The sequence below is a fragment of the Cheilinus undulatus genome, linkage group 20 (assembly GCF_018320785.1).
Source record: "Cheilinus undulatus linkage group 20, ASM1832078v1, whole genome shotgun sequence".
In the NCBI taxonomy this organism is placed as follows: domain Eukaryota; kingdom Metazoa; phylum Chordata; class Actinopteri; order Labriformes; family Labridae; genus Cheilinus; species Cheilinus undulatus.
In genome coordinates this window covers 27,171,500-27,189,762 of record NC_054884.1, presented here as the reverse complement: position 1 = coordinate 27,189,762, position 18,263 = coordinate 27,171,500, and the positions used below count along the sequence as shown (strand labels likewise).

The following is an 18,263-nucleotide window of genomic DNA, read 5'->3' as shown; positions in this document are numbered from 1 at the left end:
AACAATTCCATGTGATAGAATCCAAAAGGATTTATTGATTTATTGTGTATTTATCATCTATACACATCCCTAAAAAGACATTTTGCTATTTTTCTAACTGCCTTTCTCACTCTTTAGGGTTCATGTATATAAATCAGCAAAATATGTAGAATGTAAAAAAGACTGACATCAATACTTGGTCAGGAAAAATCCAGTAGATGTGGTCTGAACCATCCCTACTTCAGTGACTATTCTTGAGAGGAAATGCATCAGGATGCCACGGTGTAGTTTACAGTTTCATACCGTAACCCCTGATCTTGAAAACTCAAATAACTGCTAACCACATACTGAACCACACTGAGTCAGACCACTAGGTGGAAAAAACCCCACAGTAGCATCTCCAGCCAGAGTTTTACTTATTTTTTTGCTTTAATTTTATTAACTTGTTAATAGAAATGCCTTGGATGAAAAGTGCAAATTGAAGATGTCCCGCCAAGCTTCAGAACATTGTGAAGGCAATTTTCACTAAGTGTTCCCACAGTTAAAGAGTTTGGCAGGATCTAAGTGGCTGCGTTGTGAGATGACTGATCAACTCAACAATCAGCTCTTGAAAGAAAACTTTGATGGCATTTTAAATACAGATAAAATGCAACTTTATCTGCTTTTTTACATTCAAAATAGAATATCTTAGGACTAAAATGAGCTATTTGAAGATATATTGAAATAATTGACGGCCACTTTTTCACAAACTATTGACATCTTATGGATTAAAATTGATTTATTTAAACTAACAGTATGTATTCCACCATCAGGGGGCTCATATTCAAAACAATAACAAAAGATGACTGGTAGTGATGTGCTGCTCAGCTCCACTCATCTCTGCTACTTCTCTTTTATTGAAGGAGAGTAGGGTGAAAGACGGTAGAACTTAAACTTTTTTGATAAAATACTGCGGTGTCTTTCATGAGTTGTTAAAAAATGTAAACATATATGACATTAGCTCACCTGGGTACAGAGACAGACGACTGAGCACAACAGAGGGGCTGGGCAAAGGACGGACGGGGCAGCAGCCAAGGCGTTGAGGATGTCCTGGTGAGACAGAGACATAGAGTGGACCTTAATGAAACAGACACTTGTAAGTATGAGAGCAGTGATGGTTGAAATGTTTAAAAAATGGAAGCAGCATTTGTAGTGCTGTTAGGCGCTGCCACTTTTTAACACCTTTTCTCCCTCATCATATGAATCAGAACAGCTGACTTACTGTTTAGTAATAATACACCTTGTGGAGTTCAGTTTATTTTTCATGACTCCTCAATTCAAGACAAGTCCATCCCATCTGCCCAGGGCTGAATACCTGCAGCCAGCCTCAAGTAGACACTTGCGGTATAGCAATTTTTTGCACTGCCGCATTGGCTTCATTTTTTAGGTCGCCACTTGGGTCCATCACAAGTAAGCAGCTATTAGTGAGGTACAGCAACAGAACAGCAGCTTCCAGTAGCAGTTCACACTTCCTTATGTAGCAGTCAGTGATAAAGCATGCTGCGTTTAACCCACAGAGGGGTGTATAAGCCATTACACAGCTTTTTTTGGTCATTTTTTTGTTTTCCTTTTTGAAAATGTCAACACTAACACCATACATTTTGGAGAGTATTTTCTTCCAACAGAATCAATAATAAGCTCTGTACACTATTTGTACACACTCAGGGTGTTCCTGACCAAAAATGCCTCATTAAAACCACAATTTTGATCCCTAAACCATCAAAGTAAAACAACACGCTTTTTGGAGTTATTGTCTTGAAATTCCTTTTTTTCCCCTGTTTGTCAGTCATTTTCTAATATTTGAGAAAAGGTGCATGCTTTGTTTCTGGTTTCCTATAGGGTTACTATTATAACAACTTATTAAAATCTTTAAATTAAAAAAAAATTATAATAAGTTATAAAATCAAATTTGTTGCTCATTATTAACATATTCAAGACTGTGATAATCCCTTTAAAAGAAATCAAATTTGCATGGAGCATATGAAAGGAATATTAATTTTTTTTTATTTTTTTATTTTTTTACATTGCAAAACAACTCTTTTTGCACTTTAAACTGGCATTTAAAGTGTTAAAGTCCCCCTGATCAATCAATCAATTTATAAAAATGATAAATGCAAAAAAGTGGCTTTTTTTTTTTTAAAGGTATATTTTTTTAATTGCTGTCAATGAATGGTGGACATTTTTGGCCATTAGCACCATGAGTGCAACAATTTATTAAACGCTTTAAATAAAAAAAAAAAAAAACAATAGTATTGCAAAAAACTGCTCATTAGTAACATATTCATGGCTGTGATAATACCCTTCAAAGACAGCTAATTTGTATGTAGTATGTTAAAAATATTTCAATTTTTGTGTTTTCTACATTACAAAAATCAGGGGTTTTGCCCTTCATCTTGAGTTGAAAGGGTTAAATTCCAAAGAATTCATCAATATTTGATATATATCATCAGGTCTGATCTAGATTTTTTTTAAAAAAAGCAAAAGGGAGAAAATGCAATGTATATTATTTCCATTCTTGCATATGTATGCTGCAATTTTCAGTTGTGAACGTCCTGAGTGTAACAATTTAATTTACACCAACATTGCAGTGCAAGAATTCTACGTCCTGTAGCTTTAAGAACATCCGTATATAAAACAGTTCCCCCAGCTACCTTTGTCTTGTTGCATGAAAGCTGCATAACACCTGCGCCTGCCTTTTACCTGTCCATTGTAAAGCAGCATGAAGAGTTTCTGTAGAAAGCTTTAAACTGCATCTCCACACGCTGCATGTATTTTTAAAAAGACAAGCTTTTCTGACATATAATGCATAATTCTCAACAGGATTTAAAAGAAATCTGTAATCTCTCTCCTTTTATCTTTTGAAGTGGTCACAAACAATGATATTAAATTAGCTTTTAGCCATTTACTGTCCCCAGGTAGTGAGGGAAATGTAAGAAATCCTCATGAGATACTCACGTTTAAGCACAGCCTGTATTTTTATCTCCCTGTAGGGTCGTACGTCAGACATTTATCACATTGTTGTGGCTCTGACTGCATCTCTACCTGCTCATATCCAACACAGAGGCTCCGCTAATGCTTCTTATTGGCTCTCAATGTCACCACACAAACACTAACAGCACAAACACTCTTAATGCACTTCAGAGGGTGACAGCGTGTAGCTAAAGGTTAAAGAAAACACCACAAAAATGAAGACTGCAGGAGAATTTTGATGAATGTTGGACCACCTATTCCCAGACCTCCGCCAGGGAAGGGACGGAGGCTGCAGCTCGCCTGTAGGAGACCACCAGGTGTGACCTATTCATTATTTACCAACAGAGGCAGGCAAGCAGCGTCCGCGTGCTGTGCACAGGCCTTCCTTTGTAGGGGAGACGTGTCGGGATCAGATGAGAGAGGGCACCTTTGTGGAGAGACATCTTTGTTCACACCCCGCCTGTCTGTCGCCCTTTGCTGCTCCGCTCGGGATGAACACATGAAATGCATCCATGTTTCAGCAGTCAGGGAAAAATATCCTTCTCTAAAGCTGAGTCGGACTGAATCATGTGAACAGTAACCTGGGATAAACCCACGCTATGTTTCTCTGTCGGTGGGATTTTATAAGTTTAGACTGGACTCACACTACACTTGATCTATGGCCACATAAAAAACATGATAGTATGTTTGTACATTTGGTTTGTTTCCACATTGTATTACTGTATGAAAAAATGTTTGTTTCTAGACTATTGTAGGTTGATTTTGGTCTGTCTGACCTAATTTTAACCCCAATTCTGTGATAGGGATGTACAATATTATCAGTACAACATCAGTAGTGGCAGATTTTGGCTTAAAAAAATAAATAATCATTCTTGGCAGATATCAAAAATACCTGATCTAATTCAAAACCAATATTTTGGCTTTTAAAATCTGCCTATAACAGCTGTAAATATGTGTCTTATTAAGAAATAAGTTTGTACAGTTTCAGGCTGGACCAACAGAACTACCTCAGCTAAAGTCTTTATCTTTTAGGAGAAAAAAACTACAATTTTATTTTAACTTTAAAAGTCAGAAATGTATGCAAACCATAATTCAGAATTTACACTGTTCAAAATTCACAATTTTAAAAACCTGAAATTTTTCATTTTCTAGTGTCAAAATTTAAGATCTAAACTCAGAAAAATCTATTTTTTCCCCTAAATTTCCTAATTTTTAAAAACTGAAATTCCAGTTTGTTTTCTAAATAGATAACTTTATAGTCTCAAAAATATTGATTTTATTCCCCTGAAAACTTATTTATTATTGCTCAAAAATGAACATATTCTCTTTCTATTTTTCATATCTTAGGGTGGCCCTAATATGCCATTGTAGATTCAGTTTCAAATTAGGATTTTTAAAAATTATATAACCATATGATTGTGACAATGTCAAAATTAAGACTTTCAAAATTCTGATATTTTGAGTTTTTTTCTCCTAAATTTTCAACTATTCAAACTGAAATTCTGAGTTTGTTATTTTCGTAAATAGACAACTTAGACAGTACAAAAATAACATTCTCTTATATATATATAAATATATATATATATATATTTTTTTTCTTTTGTTTTCGGTAGGCCCTTATACGCTGTTGTACATTCAGTTTATACTCATGATTTAAATAATAAATATGTAAAAAATTTTGACAACGTCACAGCTAACTTTGCCCCTCCCCTCAGGATCTTTGGCGACTCTCATGGGGGTGCCCAGACCCCAGAACCAGTGGCATTCATATTCCCCTTTATCTGCTCTGTCTCTTATCTGCTCCTTTATCTGACTTTTTTTTTTCCTAACATTAATACACCAAGTGTGAAGGATATCACTGACTGCCCTGACATTTTTCTGTATGTGGCCCTCAGCAGAAAAAAAGATTTGATCACTGTGCTTGAACATGTAGAGGATACTTTAAGAGAGCATTAGAACAGATGACGGAGGACGTATGATGTTGACAGATGGGAAACAACCTTGATGTCAATAAGAAAACCACACACGGGGCACCAAACGTATCAGGGACCACTTACTTTAACTCTGCAGCACCACGTTAAAGATAAAAGCCCTTAAGTGGAGCTGTTTTAATGGCTGAGGCCACCTTCATATGAATGATCTATTCGATCTCATGTACTCTATTCTCTTCCATTTTCTTTTATCTCCCATATAACCACAACACTAGTGGAGATAAATTGCCCTTGCATGGACAACTTGGCACAGGTTCACACACATTGAGGGTCATTAAGGCAGCTGACAAAAGCTTCTTTTTTTTCTTTAATGAATTTGTGTATGAGAGCTCAGCCTCTTCAGTGTTTGTGTATGAGGGAGCCTGGTTTCATTTCTTCTTGTAACACCCTAATGACTTTATTGTTTCATTCTTATCCAGCCTCCAGAAGGTATTACCATATAAACACCTGTGTTATCAAAGCACCGCAAACAATTTCCTGGATAATTTAACAAAGATGCGATTGTTGATTCCGTATGAGCTGCTGTGACTCACAAGTGTGTGAGTGTGAGTATTTTAAGGTATCTATTTTCCTCTGTGTGCTTGCCTGTGTGTGCATATTTTGAGATATCTATTTTCTGTGTGGGTGTTTCAGTCCTGCTGCTTTTTTTTTGGAATCCATTCTGCAGGTAGATTTAGAGTTTTAACCCAGCATAACCTGGCTAAAGCTGGATTTGCAGATCCAATTGTAGAGGAAAGTATGTCTAAGTTACCTTAAATGGAGGCTGTTTGGGTGAGGAGAGGACAGAGCAAATTTTCTGCATTACCATCATGCTTCATGCAATCTGTATCAAACCCCGGGTGAGGCAAACAAAAAGGGAACACTTGCATAACGTAGGAGCCTGATGTTACCCTGCAGAATTGGACCTCTCTTCTTCTTTTTCCCTCTTCTCTCTCTTTGACTCTCTCTCTCTCCCTCTCTCTGTCTGTCTGTTTCCCTCCCTCTTAGTCACAGGGGCTGGATTGTTCTGCCGAGGCTTGGCAGAGGCCGCGGATGGGAAAAGTGCAGGGGAGGCAGCTAACACTTCCTGCCTCCCTGAATCAGAGAGTTAACCTTCGGCGAGGGCACAATGGCTTCTCGTTAGCGAAACCACCCCACATGCAGGCAGCCTGTCACCAGCCGTGTTCCTGTCCAGTGACCCTTATTTGTGCCGCTCTGTCCTCCCTCGGACTTCATGTCCGACCAAAGCAGCAGCTCGGATCAACACAATAGGGGAGGTTAAAACTTTGTAGGCTGCAGTTTCACCACATAAACACCATTTATTATATCAGAAGCTTTTATGAGGTTTGAGAATATTCCAGAAAAGGTGGATAAAAAGTCCTAGCTTTGTATAAACTCATAACTTGAAGCTCCTGTGACGATGCTTTGGTCTGTGTTGATTTTGGCGCCCTCTCTGGACAAAGAAATTGGCTTCGCTGATTTGTTGTGAACAGGTGCCAGTAATGTTTTCTGACTAAAAATTTAATCATTTCGTGTCAAGATGGAAATTCATTACTCATGTTTTAAAAGTCTGTTATTTTCAGTATGCTGGGAACTGCTTCATCTGACACCTACCCTTCACTGGCAAGTTTTCAGACATGAAAAGTAGCTACATAAAAATATAACTCTTCCCCCGATGCTCTTATTTTCTTTTTACCACCATTAAGAATGATTAATTCTATTCTAGTGAAAAATGCCACTCATAGGCTGTAAAACTACTGATTAACATTAAACTGGTTATAGAGTATTTTTTGTCTTTATTTGATAAGAAAGTTGATAGAGTGGGAAATCAGAATTTCAAACTTCCGGTTAGGGTTAAGCCACCAAAAGTTAAAAGTCAAATACCTGACCTGCAAAACCTAAATATAAAATGTTTAATAAGGCTGACTGAACAGTCTTCTTACAGGAAAAAAACCTGTCCTCCATGAAAACACTCCATTGCACCTATGTAGTTCAGGTTAAAGCTATGTTAGCTACGAAAGCTACATAGGTAACGTAGCTGAAGACTGTACACCTTTTACAGTTTTGAAAATCTCATAACCCCATATTCTATTCAATGGCGGCATTGCTAACGCAGCCAAAGTTAATGCTAACAAAGCTACGTTAGCTACACAGGCTACAAAGGTAATGTAGTTGAAGACTGTACACCTTTTACAATTTGGAAAATTTCGTTAACCCATATTTTATGTACATAAATTAGCTAAAGAGTTAATGTAGCTAAAGCTAACAAAGCTATGTTATCTACGTAGCTATGTTAAATACACTACCTTAGCTATCTTACTTTTAGCTATAACTAATGAAAGCTAGCCACTGAACAACTTCTAAAACAGGTCCATACATACTTCAAGTCCAGATTAGACCTCTGACTTTTTTGTTTTATTTATGACATTATTCTTAGTCTGTAATGTTTGCAAAGTGGTTATTTCATGAATGTAACTGTCACACTTTATATGAATAGAGTTGAATTAAAAAAAAAAACGGTGGCATCTCACGGTAGTGGTCTGTAAGAGGGGTTTTCTGAGATCTGCAGCCAGCTCCCCAGAACAGCCATAGGTGCAAATCCATAACTGCTTACAAAGAAAAGTGGTCCTGACTGAAATGTCTTTAACTGAACAAAATCATTCTAGACAAAAAGGAAGGAGACGAATTGTCTTTGTGGTCAAGTATCCTCAAAAATACATGTGTAACTCTGAATTTATTTTATTAATAAGTGGTGTCTTGTATGCCAAATCGGGCATATTTATTTACAGGATGATTGATTTTATGATATTAATTAATCTATTAAAAGAAAATAAATTGGCAACTTAAAAACCAGGTCAAGGTTTAAGATGATTCCAAGGGAGAAAAAGAAGCTCTGGCAGCCTCCCATGGTAAATGTTTGCTGTATTTATCTTTCACTAACACATTTAAAAAACCAAAACACTCAGAATTTGGACTGTTGTAAAGAAAACACCCAATAACAAGAACCATGGAAAACAAGCATGTTTTCTTGCCTTTTCTGGCACGTTATAGATCAAATAATTCCTCCAGTAATTTTGAATATGATCTGCAGTGTACTTGATTGTGAAGCAACATTTACTGAGGCCATATTTCAGTACATAATGCAATGATAAACAGCATATAATGAGCTTGTTTGCATCATATGTCGATGACACACTTGTCTCTGTTGGGTTTAACAGAGCCACAAATGACGCATAAAACTTCTCAAAACAAGAATGACATCAACTTTTGAGCACAAAAAGTGATCTATTCATCGGAGAGAAGGATTGATAGATACTGCAAGTGAGCCAAAGGGCTGACGAAGAACAAGGCTTCATGAACATGTGTCACTAAAGTCAATGGGAAAGATGAAATACAGTGGAAGTAAATGGCTTCTGCCTTTTTTCCCTCTCATTTTCACCGACATAAAAACAAGCATGAACAGGGCTAGCCTAGGAGAAAATAAAGCATTGATTTTGCACACTGCCCTCTCTGCAGCAGAGGACCATGATCAATAGGCTCAAGTAATATTCTGCACAAGTTTAATGCTTGAGCTGTACAGAGGCAGACAAGTGCTTTGTCTGGAAATTATTCCTGGGTTTTTATTGCACCAGCAGAAACATTTGAAAGCAAGACAAAAGCACTCAATATGTTCAAAGAAACACTACAAGGATGGACGAAGCTGTAGGGTTGTTGGACGAGCCAATACAAGATGATGACAGAGATGTCGATGGTTGGGCTGAATCAATTCAGGAAGTTACACGTGTTGGCCTCTTTGTGGGGTCATTGGGAGGGAAAACTAGGAGGAACAGGAGGGGGAGGGGGTCATATTGGCGACTAGCAGCTGACCAGAGAGATGACCTCCAGCTAAGGTTGCAACCTGTGACATGGAGAACTACCAAGGCTGAAGGAACAGACACAACCGCCGAATATAAAGCAAACAGTCAAGATAAGCATCAGATGCTTAGAAGTACTATAAGAAGCGTCTGAGAGAGCACAAACCTAGGAATAATGAGGCAGCAGAGGGGAATCTAAGGATTGAGAAAAAGAAAAAATCTCTCCCTCTGCAAAACTTTCATTTCCTGTCTGCTCACTTTCCCTTTTAAACTCCCTCCAAAGTCAACGTGAGACTCCGGAGTCACCTGTAAAACATTAAAAACGCGTTGACCCACAGATTCGAACACTCATTAAGCTTTTAAAAAGTGGCGAATTCTCTGCGATCCCCTTCTCTCTCAGATGTTTCCCTTCGTGTCGACCAAACGGTATATCAAGTTCAGGAAATTAGCCAGTTCCTGTTGGGGGAAGAGAAAAGGAGAGCTGAGAGAGGCCACTACACCGTTTTTACTACACGGCTTCTCAGGACTCTATTACATCCTGGAGACACAATCCCACCTACGCTTGGGTGTTCGCACGAGAGACTGCTTCATTACAATGCTGGAAGCGACAGAAAATAGCTCGCTCTTTGAACTGCTCGGTGAAAAACAACATCACCTTCCTTTGTGCTTGAAAACAGAAAATTTACAAGAGAAAACCAATGCAAGACATCACAACGCCTTCAGAAGCCATACAGATACCAGTGCAAATAATATAGCTATTAGGAGATTTAATATCCTCTGGATAAATTGAAGCAAACCCCTGAGACAGTCTACACATCAGGAACCAATCAAAGGTCCCTCCTGGTCACAGCAAAGACTCTGCCAGGCTCCAAAGCAAGCAGCATTTCCCAAGGGAAATAGAAAAAAGGCCAAATAATCAAAGACACTTCGCCACTTCCTGCCCTTTATCACTCTGGAGCATCTCAACATGCCCGGTACCAAACTGTGAAGAGGTTAAGAAAGCTTTCCTCGCTTTAGACGAGTAAACAAGAGCAGGATTACACAGTGAACGACCCAAAGAGTGTTCACATGAGTGACAGCACCAGTGTCGTCTACGCCGAGAAACAGGAGGTTGGCATGTAGCACAACTGTGACCCCTGTCTTGGTCACAGAACGAGACATGAAATACACAGTGTGGTTGTAGGTTGAAACCCTAACCCTGTTGTTTCCACTGAACTCTTCAAACAGACAACTGGCCCTGAAGCATGTGCCACGGAAAGCCTTCTCAAGCATAAATAACCAACAAGGATGCAAATAAATTAAGTACAAAAAGGTAGCTTGTTTACAGAATTTTCCACGGAAAATCCTCTCAGATCAGGAAGATGTGGTTGGAAAATGAGCCAACTGGACTCCAGAGCAGCTGGAATCTGCACTGTGTCAACTCAAACTCTATTGACCGGCAGGCGTCGAGGCAGACCCTCGCATGCTGCAACTGAAATTAGGTTAGGAGAAGTCATTTGTCTTTTGTGCAAAGAGAGAGAGAGTGCAAAGAGAGAGGAAAAAAATGGTAGCTAAAGAGACCAGATTGAGCAGGAAGGCTGTAAAGGGGAAGGAGTTCATGCAGACTAACATCTGTGATATTTCTTCACTTCATTCTCCTTTCCCCTTCCCCCCTGCTTTGGCTGTGCCAAATGCGAAGGTGGGGCTTACAAAAACAGAAAAAGTGCATGGGTATTTTTTTGGTTAGCACAAGTGTTATGCAGGCTGCTCCCCATGATGGCCATGTGGTTCCTTCAACTCTGGAAGATCAAGATTCTCCAGGAGTACCAACCAGCGGCTAGTACTCCTTTTGAATGCTAGAAAGTAATCTGGGACAATTGTGCAATTAAAAAAGGGTATAGTGAAACATGTCAACCAAACATTTCCCATAATGTCCTCTAACACTAGATTTATTGTGAACATTACAATGTACAAGACATATTAGGATGTGTTGGCACGAAAATTCAGTGGCTACAGCCTTATATTTGGTCTACGGTTGGGAACAAATTCGTGGGAAATGCGCACAAACTTTAGTCCTTTTTTTATATTTTTTATCTGTCCACAAAACAGTCAAGCACCAAAAAATATTAATGATGTGAAGTGATTTGAGCAAATACTTATTTCTGAAGAACTGATTAGACTTAAACAATCACTTTAAATAAAAAAGAAAAAGAATTTCATTGTTTTTGTGTGAAAATTCGAGCTCAGGGTTCCTACGCACTCTAAAAAAAATTAACTGAAGACTAAAAGGACATTTTAAGACCTGAATTGAGAAAAAATTCACTTTTTGCAGCCAAACGTCAAACTAATAATAATAATGATGCATCTGCCTAACATTAGCACCAGCTGATGGCTACACTGCTATTTGTCAACGGCACATAAAGTGACATGTCTAATGTGGAAAACAGACAAATCTAAAGTGCATGAGAGATAATGTTAACCTATGGAAAAAAGCAATGATAGACAGTGGTCTGACAAGTCTTTGCTAGAGGGTGAGAGCTAGAGGGTGTGCAACAGCGCAGCTTCTTGGATGTGGTTGCAATTGGGTGGAAAATAGGACACTTTGAACATTTTCCCTTGCCTGCTCTGGTCTTCAGGGTGTGCAGATTCAGTCAGGAGTGAAGACATAAAGACTGTAGCAGGACGTCTGGATCCGGTGGAATAGCAGTCTTACAAGATGCACAGCCTCTTGGAATGAAAACAAAGGCTCGCGGAGGTTCATCCAACTACGATCTCCCCTGAACTTTAACTGCACGGAAAGTAGTTTGAAAACTCTATCATAAATCTTGTGATCCCTACACATCTTTAAGGCAAGGAGGCAGCCACTGATCATGGTGTTATAAACAACAACGGCTACTTCATTAGAGGCTGTTAGCAAAAGATTCGTACGAATAGAGTCCGTCCCTGATCCCAGTACAAGGACTGTTATTTTGATAAGAACGTTAAACAAAGTGCTTGTCTCACAACTGAATGGTGTACCCGCCACTGGAGCTGGGGCCGCTTCTTACATCCTGGATAAGTCTTAAACCAAGACTTTGAGTATTAAGTATGAGGTAAGGTCGAGCAATATGTCAGTTTTTTTAAATATCACTGTTATTTTTAATTAGATATACGTAGGATTAAATATGATATGATTTTTTTTACAACAGTGTAGATTATGTTGAGGCTGAGGGTGTTTTTGTTATAAATCCCTTAATTTATTTAATTTCTCTCACTTAAATTTGCAGCACTTATAACTTTTATTGCCTTAATTTGTAAAGGTCAGATTTAACGACTTAGTCTACAAGCTAATCATTTTAGCATCACTTATTTGTGCTTAAGGCGACCCTCATCTTTAAGCTAATGATTGTTCCTGGATGTGACCCCCACACAACCCCCCTCCCCCTCCCCAGTCCCTGACCAGGCACTGGGGATGCTCTCACTGAAGCTGCCGTTGCTGCCACCTTCTTGTCCTCATGTCTGGAAACGTTGTTTGTCTGCTGGCTCAGATGGTGCCTCCTGTCTCCAAGATGGGACCACCCCTCCTTTTCTCTCCCCCCCTTCCCCCCTCAACCCTTGTGGCCCTCCCTCCTTCCTCACCAATAGTTTGGCCCTCGCTACAGAGGAGGGGGGTTAAATTTAATAAGGGGTCCCTCCGCCACACGCTAAAAAGGTATGCAAATGCGCAGGTCCTTCTGTTTTCTGACGCCCCCCACATCCCCTCTTTTCCTCTCTTCCTCCTCCTCTCCAACCAAACTAACTGCTCTTCTCACTCCGTGGGAGGGGAGGGCTGGAAAAAATAGATTTTGGGTGTTTGTTTTTCACAGGAATGGATTATTTTGTTAGCACCGCTCTTGGGTATTTGATCTGAAAAGCTATTACGATGATTGCGATTAGAATTAATTACATTATGAGCTACAGGAAGTGTGAAAGAGGCGCTTGATGCAGAGAGAGCGAATATAAACGCACACAAGTCCCATAATTCCTAGAGAACAACATGAAAATGCTAACCTAAAGGCCACGGCTAATAAATGAAATAATAAAAATTAAACGCCCTGACTTATATGTGCAGTAAAAACACAAAACAATATTGACTTCTCCATCTGTCTGCTCCTCCTCCTCCCTGATATCACTGATCCCTATCTAATACAAAGGGCCCAGCCTTTGCATGGCGACCATGATGACCCGTGTTCATGAGGAGGTGAGAGCTGATCATTTTGTTCCGATGTAGTGAGCCGTGACAGGCAGCAGTGCGGGGAAGGAGGAGGAGGGAGGTGGGGGGGGGGGGGGACCCACCAGAAGCAGACTGAGGAGGGGGACCAGCCTTTTTTTTTTGCTGCTTCCTCCTTCCCCGTGCTCTTGGCCAGCTGAGCAATCAGGTCACCTCTCTTTCCCGTGTCGCTTCTGGTCAATTGTTCTCCCTCCTCTCTCTCTCTCTTCTCCTCTTTTTCTCCCTCCTCATCTCCCTTCAGTGCCACAGCCTGCAGCTGTTGCGGCTGATGTCATTTTTTGATAGGACTTTTTGTCTGCGCCTGCTTGTTGGTTTCTGCCTCCCTGCCTAAAACAAACGCAAACATCATGGCGAAGGCACATTGAAGAAACAGACGCACGCTGACGCTCATTCATGTGGGACACATGCTGAGGAGGAGATTGCAAACCTCATGCAAACCTGAGATGATATGCAAACTCAGCTTTGTTGTTTTGAGCTCCTTCTAGTGTCATTATGAAAAAATGCTGCTTTTACTAAATACAACAGAGAATTAAAGACACAGAATCCAGACACTGTAATGTCCCAGGAAGCTTGTGCTAAGGTTGTTATATTTTTAATATTTTTGATACCTCAAGTTTTCAAGCAATACTTTCTCTTTTATTCTTATGACCAATAGCACGTGTAAAAAGTGTGGGCAAACTCTTACACTGTCTAAGCTGCTCAAAAACTTGTATTCCTGGCTACCATTGAACCATGAAGACAAAGGGACACTCCCAGCAACTCAGAGAAAAGGTAATTGAAAAGTGAAAGTCAGGGGATGAAAAAAAATTCAAGGCACTGAACATCCTTAAGAGTTCAGGTGAATCCATCATCAAGAAATGGAAGGATTATAGCACGCCTGTAAATCTGCCTCGATAATGCCGTCCTCACAAACTGAGTGGCCATGCAAGAAGGAGACTAGAGAGAGAGAGACCACCAAGACACCTATGACTACTCTCAATGAGTTACAAGCTTCAGCAGCCGAGATGGGAGAGGCTTGACATGCTGTTGCCTTGGTGCTTCACCAGTCAAAGCTTTATGGGAGAATGGCAAAGAAAAACTGAACAAGAATTCACCAATAACTCCATGGTCAAATGGGAGAAAGTTCTTTGATCTGATGAGACCAAAATGGTGCTTTATGGCCATTAATCAAGATGCTTTCCATCCCCACTGTGGAGTGCAGTGGTGGCAGCTTCATGCTGTAGGGATGCTTCTTGGCTTCATGGAAGACTTGTAAAGGTAGAGGGTAAAATGAATGCAGCAAAATGCAGGAAAATTTTATTCATTCTGCAAGAGAACTACAGAAAAAGATGTTTTTCCCAGCAAGACAATGACCCGAAGCAAACGGAGAAAGCTAAACAGAAATAGTCTTAAGACAACAAGGTGAATGTTCTGAAGTGGCCAAGTGAAAGCCCAGACCTCAATCCAATAGAGACTTTGTGGCTAGACTTAAAACGGGCTGTTCACGGTCCAACCCCAGTGAAAACTGACAGAGCTTGCAGCCAAAGGTGCATCGACTAAATACATGCTTGAAGGGTTAGAATATTTATGTGGTCACTTATTTTACATGCTATATTTTTATTTGACATTACTTTGTAGAAATCTCTTTCACTTTGACATTAAAGAGGGTTTTTTGATGTGTGGCGTGGTTTTCTCTTCACATTTTCCACTCCAGCTCTGTGCCAAAAGCTCAAAATGCTACTTGTGTGGTGTCAAGTTAAACTAAATCTCTGATTTCAAAATGAAAATCTCCTGACTCATCTGTTCCATTACGTCTTTGAGATAGAGCTGCGTGTTTGAATTGAGTCGTCAATGTTCATTTAAATGAAAGATCCCGCTGAACTATAGCAAACATTCTAAAATTCCTTTGGGGGTCTCGAGGGTTAAAAATAAGAGATCCCCATTCACGCTAGCACGCTTCCAATGTTTATTCTTGACCCACACGAGCCAGGACGAAGGAAAGGAACAGGAAGTACACAAACATGCCCTTTTGACCTCTTACAAGCACCAGTCAGGGAGTACAACTCGTCCTGTGAGCTGAATATCAGCGTGTACTGTAAGCAGAGATGAATCTATATCAAGTTACATCTACAAAACAATATCAAGGCTTCATCCTGAGGCCGTTTGCGGGAAAATCCACTGCTTATCCAGCGCTCGCTTGCAGCTATGAAGACAGACAGAGAGAGGGAGAGTTGCGATGATGCTAGCTGACAGTTAATTCCCAGCTTTGAGCGCAAGATTTACTCCAACATGGTCTTGAAGAAAACTCCCTTTTTTTCTTCTTTTCTCCAAGAGAGTTTGCTGGAGACTGTGTCAGAGACAGATTAGATCACGTCTTGGCTTGTTCAAAGGCCTCCAATATTTACATTATTGGCTCAAATGGCATCCGAATGAGCACAGCAAACCCCTATCGAGGACAGAACAGGGCATGCCTGCAGAGTTGGCACATTCTGGTCCCTCTTAGAGGAGATGAACATGATATTCAGAGTGGGTTTTTGCAGCTGTAATGTATCCTTAAATGAGCAATCTAACAAGATTGGACAGATCTAGCTGCAGCAATCTTGTGAAACTGAGAAAAAAGGTAAATAAAGCATGTAAGTATGTGTAGCAATGAGACACAACAGTTGTTCTGACCTTGAAATAACTGCTACTTGAAAATGAAAGCTGTTTTGGTATGAGAGACACCGATTATAGCCCATTTCTAGGCCAGCACATAATCAGTGTCCAAGTTCCAAATCAATGACCTACTTCCTCACACATATCCACATACGCTGCAAGGCAAACTCTTTTAACAGCTTAATGTGGAGGAATACGGGAATCAAACGGAGCCGACACTTTGTTTTGATCTGAAAATGTATCCCCGCGTAGATATTTAGAGACACAAATGAGGGCAGAGTGATTTCATAACAGCAGGCAGCATGCAGCGCAGAGCTGCTTCTTCTGTTATTTTGACACTGGCTGGCAGCGCAGGGGGGCACCGGGGTCATGAGCGTCAGTGCTTTAGCAGCGCGAGTAGATGAGATCTGACCTGGATAAAGTGGAGAAACAGTCAGCGCTGACTTCCACTGCAGGACCCAGCGCTGTGAGGAAATGTGAGCAGCAGCGGCAGCAGAGTGGTTGGTGAGGTCAGGACAGCACCGAGCGGTGCTCTTAACACAGGGTGGGCTATTTACAGAAACAACCCCTCAACACTACACCCCTCCTACTTATTCAACCCCCCTCCTAAAGCTCTAGAAGTCATGCAGACAGATGCAAAGGGCCACACTGTCAGGAAATAGACAATCCTTAAACAGTGTCTGACTTTTTCTTTGAATGAGATGTTATTAAACCCTAGGTAAGCTCAAAAAGGGAGGTTCAATTTCTTGTCTATGCACATTTGCCCATCTAACTGCCCCAGACAGGCTGTAAGAGTTCATGGTTAGAGTGCACACACTAATCTTGTCCTCATATCAGCCTTCCCTGTCTCAATATTTCATAAATACTATTCCTTATTTAAATCAGGTATAAGTACAGCCATATGTATACTAAAACAATTATTAGTTACCAAATTGCCCCTCCTTCTGTCCCAGTTTATCCCTCCTGGATAATTTCATTCAAACGTTCAGCTGAAGCTTCTGTAATTCCAGGCTTTTTTTTTTTTTTTTTCTAGTTACAGTATTTTTAGTTCAATATTTCCCCAGACAGAGTTTCCTTGCTGAGCTGCAGCAGCAGGACATTAAAACAAAGAGAGAAATTTCTACTTAAAAGACAGAGTTTGGAAAATCCACTTGATTTGTCCAACTCACACTAAAGCCTCTAAAAAGATAACTGCAGATAGATAACCTGCTATTTTACCTTCATACTATTGTGACAATACAATTTCAATTATGATCCGGATCTGAGCAGCAGAACCAGTTACAGTATATACTGTTTTAAATTTGTTTCATTTAGGATAAACCTTTGATGCTGAAAAATGAAGCCAATGCTGTAATGCAAACAAATGCAGTTCCTGGAGTGACCACTTGGGGCTGGTTCCCAAAGCCAACAAATCCCCATTAAAGCCCATATTAAAATTCCTTTTTCTGACAGCAGAAATAATCGAACTTTCATCTTGCTTTTGAAAACCGTTGGTCTAGGAATGCATTTCTTAGCTTGCAAACTGAGCGGGGACAGATTTTTACCTCCGCCAAAGAGGTTATGTGATCGGGTGGGTTTGTTTGTTTGCTTGTTTGTTTGATAGCAACATAACTCAAAAAGTCAGGGACGGATTTTCATGAAATTTTGAGGAAATGTCAGAAATGGCATAAGGAAGAACTGATTAGATTTTGAGACTGATCTGGACCACTGTCTGGATTCAGGAACTTTTTTTAAAAACTTTTTTTATTGTTGTTTTTAACATATACAAAACATATTGGTAAAATGAAGATCATGACATGTAAGTTCAGGAATTTTTTAAAGGATTCTTTACTAGTGGGAGATAGGGCTAATGGCTGAGGTCTGCGCTGTTACCACTTTACACCAGGAGATGGCAGACATGAGTAATTCCAATCCCAGCAGCATGGTTTTGGTGTGTTTCTATTCAAAGTTTTGGAATTTATAGAGTTTGAAAGACGCACACCCGGTCGAGGAGATGAGTTGGAACGTAACACAGAGAAAGACAGCAAATTGTAGCAAGAATACACACAACACTGGGAGGAATAGAGGAATATTCACCCTCTGCCATGTCTTTCAGTCATCCGGTGAGACCATGGGTGCTTCCGCCATGACAGACCACACGTAGTGAGGTAAATGCTTTGTCTCCACCCCACCGGAGAGGGAGTAATCGGCGAGTTAGATTTTGGGAGTGATCCAGATCACCGTCTGGATCCAGGAATGTTTTAAAAGGATTCTTCACTGTTGGGAGATAGGGCTAATGGCGGAGGTCTGCGCTCTCTGACTGCTTTTCTAGTTAAATATGTAATCAGTTTTGATTATTTGACTGACAAGAGGGCATGTCTAAGATATGTTTTCCAAGGCTACAGCTCCGCCTTAACTCCAGTTCTTTGCCTGCTACTTGGATTACGGTAGGTTATAGAAAGCTCAACAGTGACTGCACTTTTCTACGGCCTTAGTTTTGGAAGTAAAATTTGCCATATAAATCCCTCATAGACATTTCAAAAAATGCTTATTACAACACTTTCAATGTATGAACCATGCTATCTGGCTACGTGTGAACTCATGACTATG

At 40.1% G+C, this 18,263-nt stretch overlaps 1 protein-coding gene across 4 annotated transcripts in view; it reads right to left on the bottom strand.

Annotated features, from left to right (window-relative positions):
* Window positions 1-18,263, bottom strand: part of LOC121528260 (zinc finger MIZ domain-containing protein 1-like) — a 189,769-nt gene that overhangs the window by 91,386 nt on the left and 80,120 nt on the right. For all 4 annotated transcript variants that reach the window (XM_041815595.1, XM_041815594.1, XM_041815597.1 and 1 more), the window contains exon 3: window positions 985-1,068. The gene's annotated coding sequence lies outside the window, so the exon portion shown is untranslated. The remainder of the gene's footprint in view (window positions 1-984; window positions 1,069-18,263) is intronic.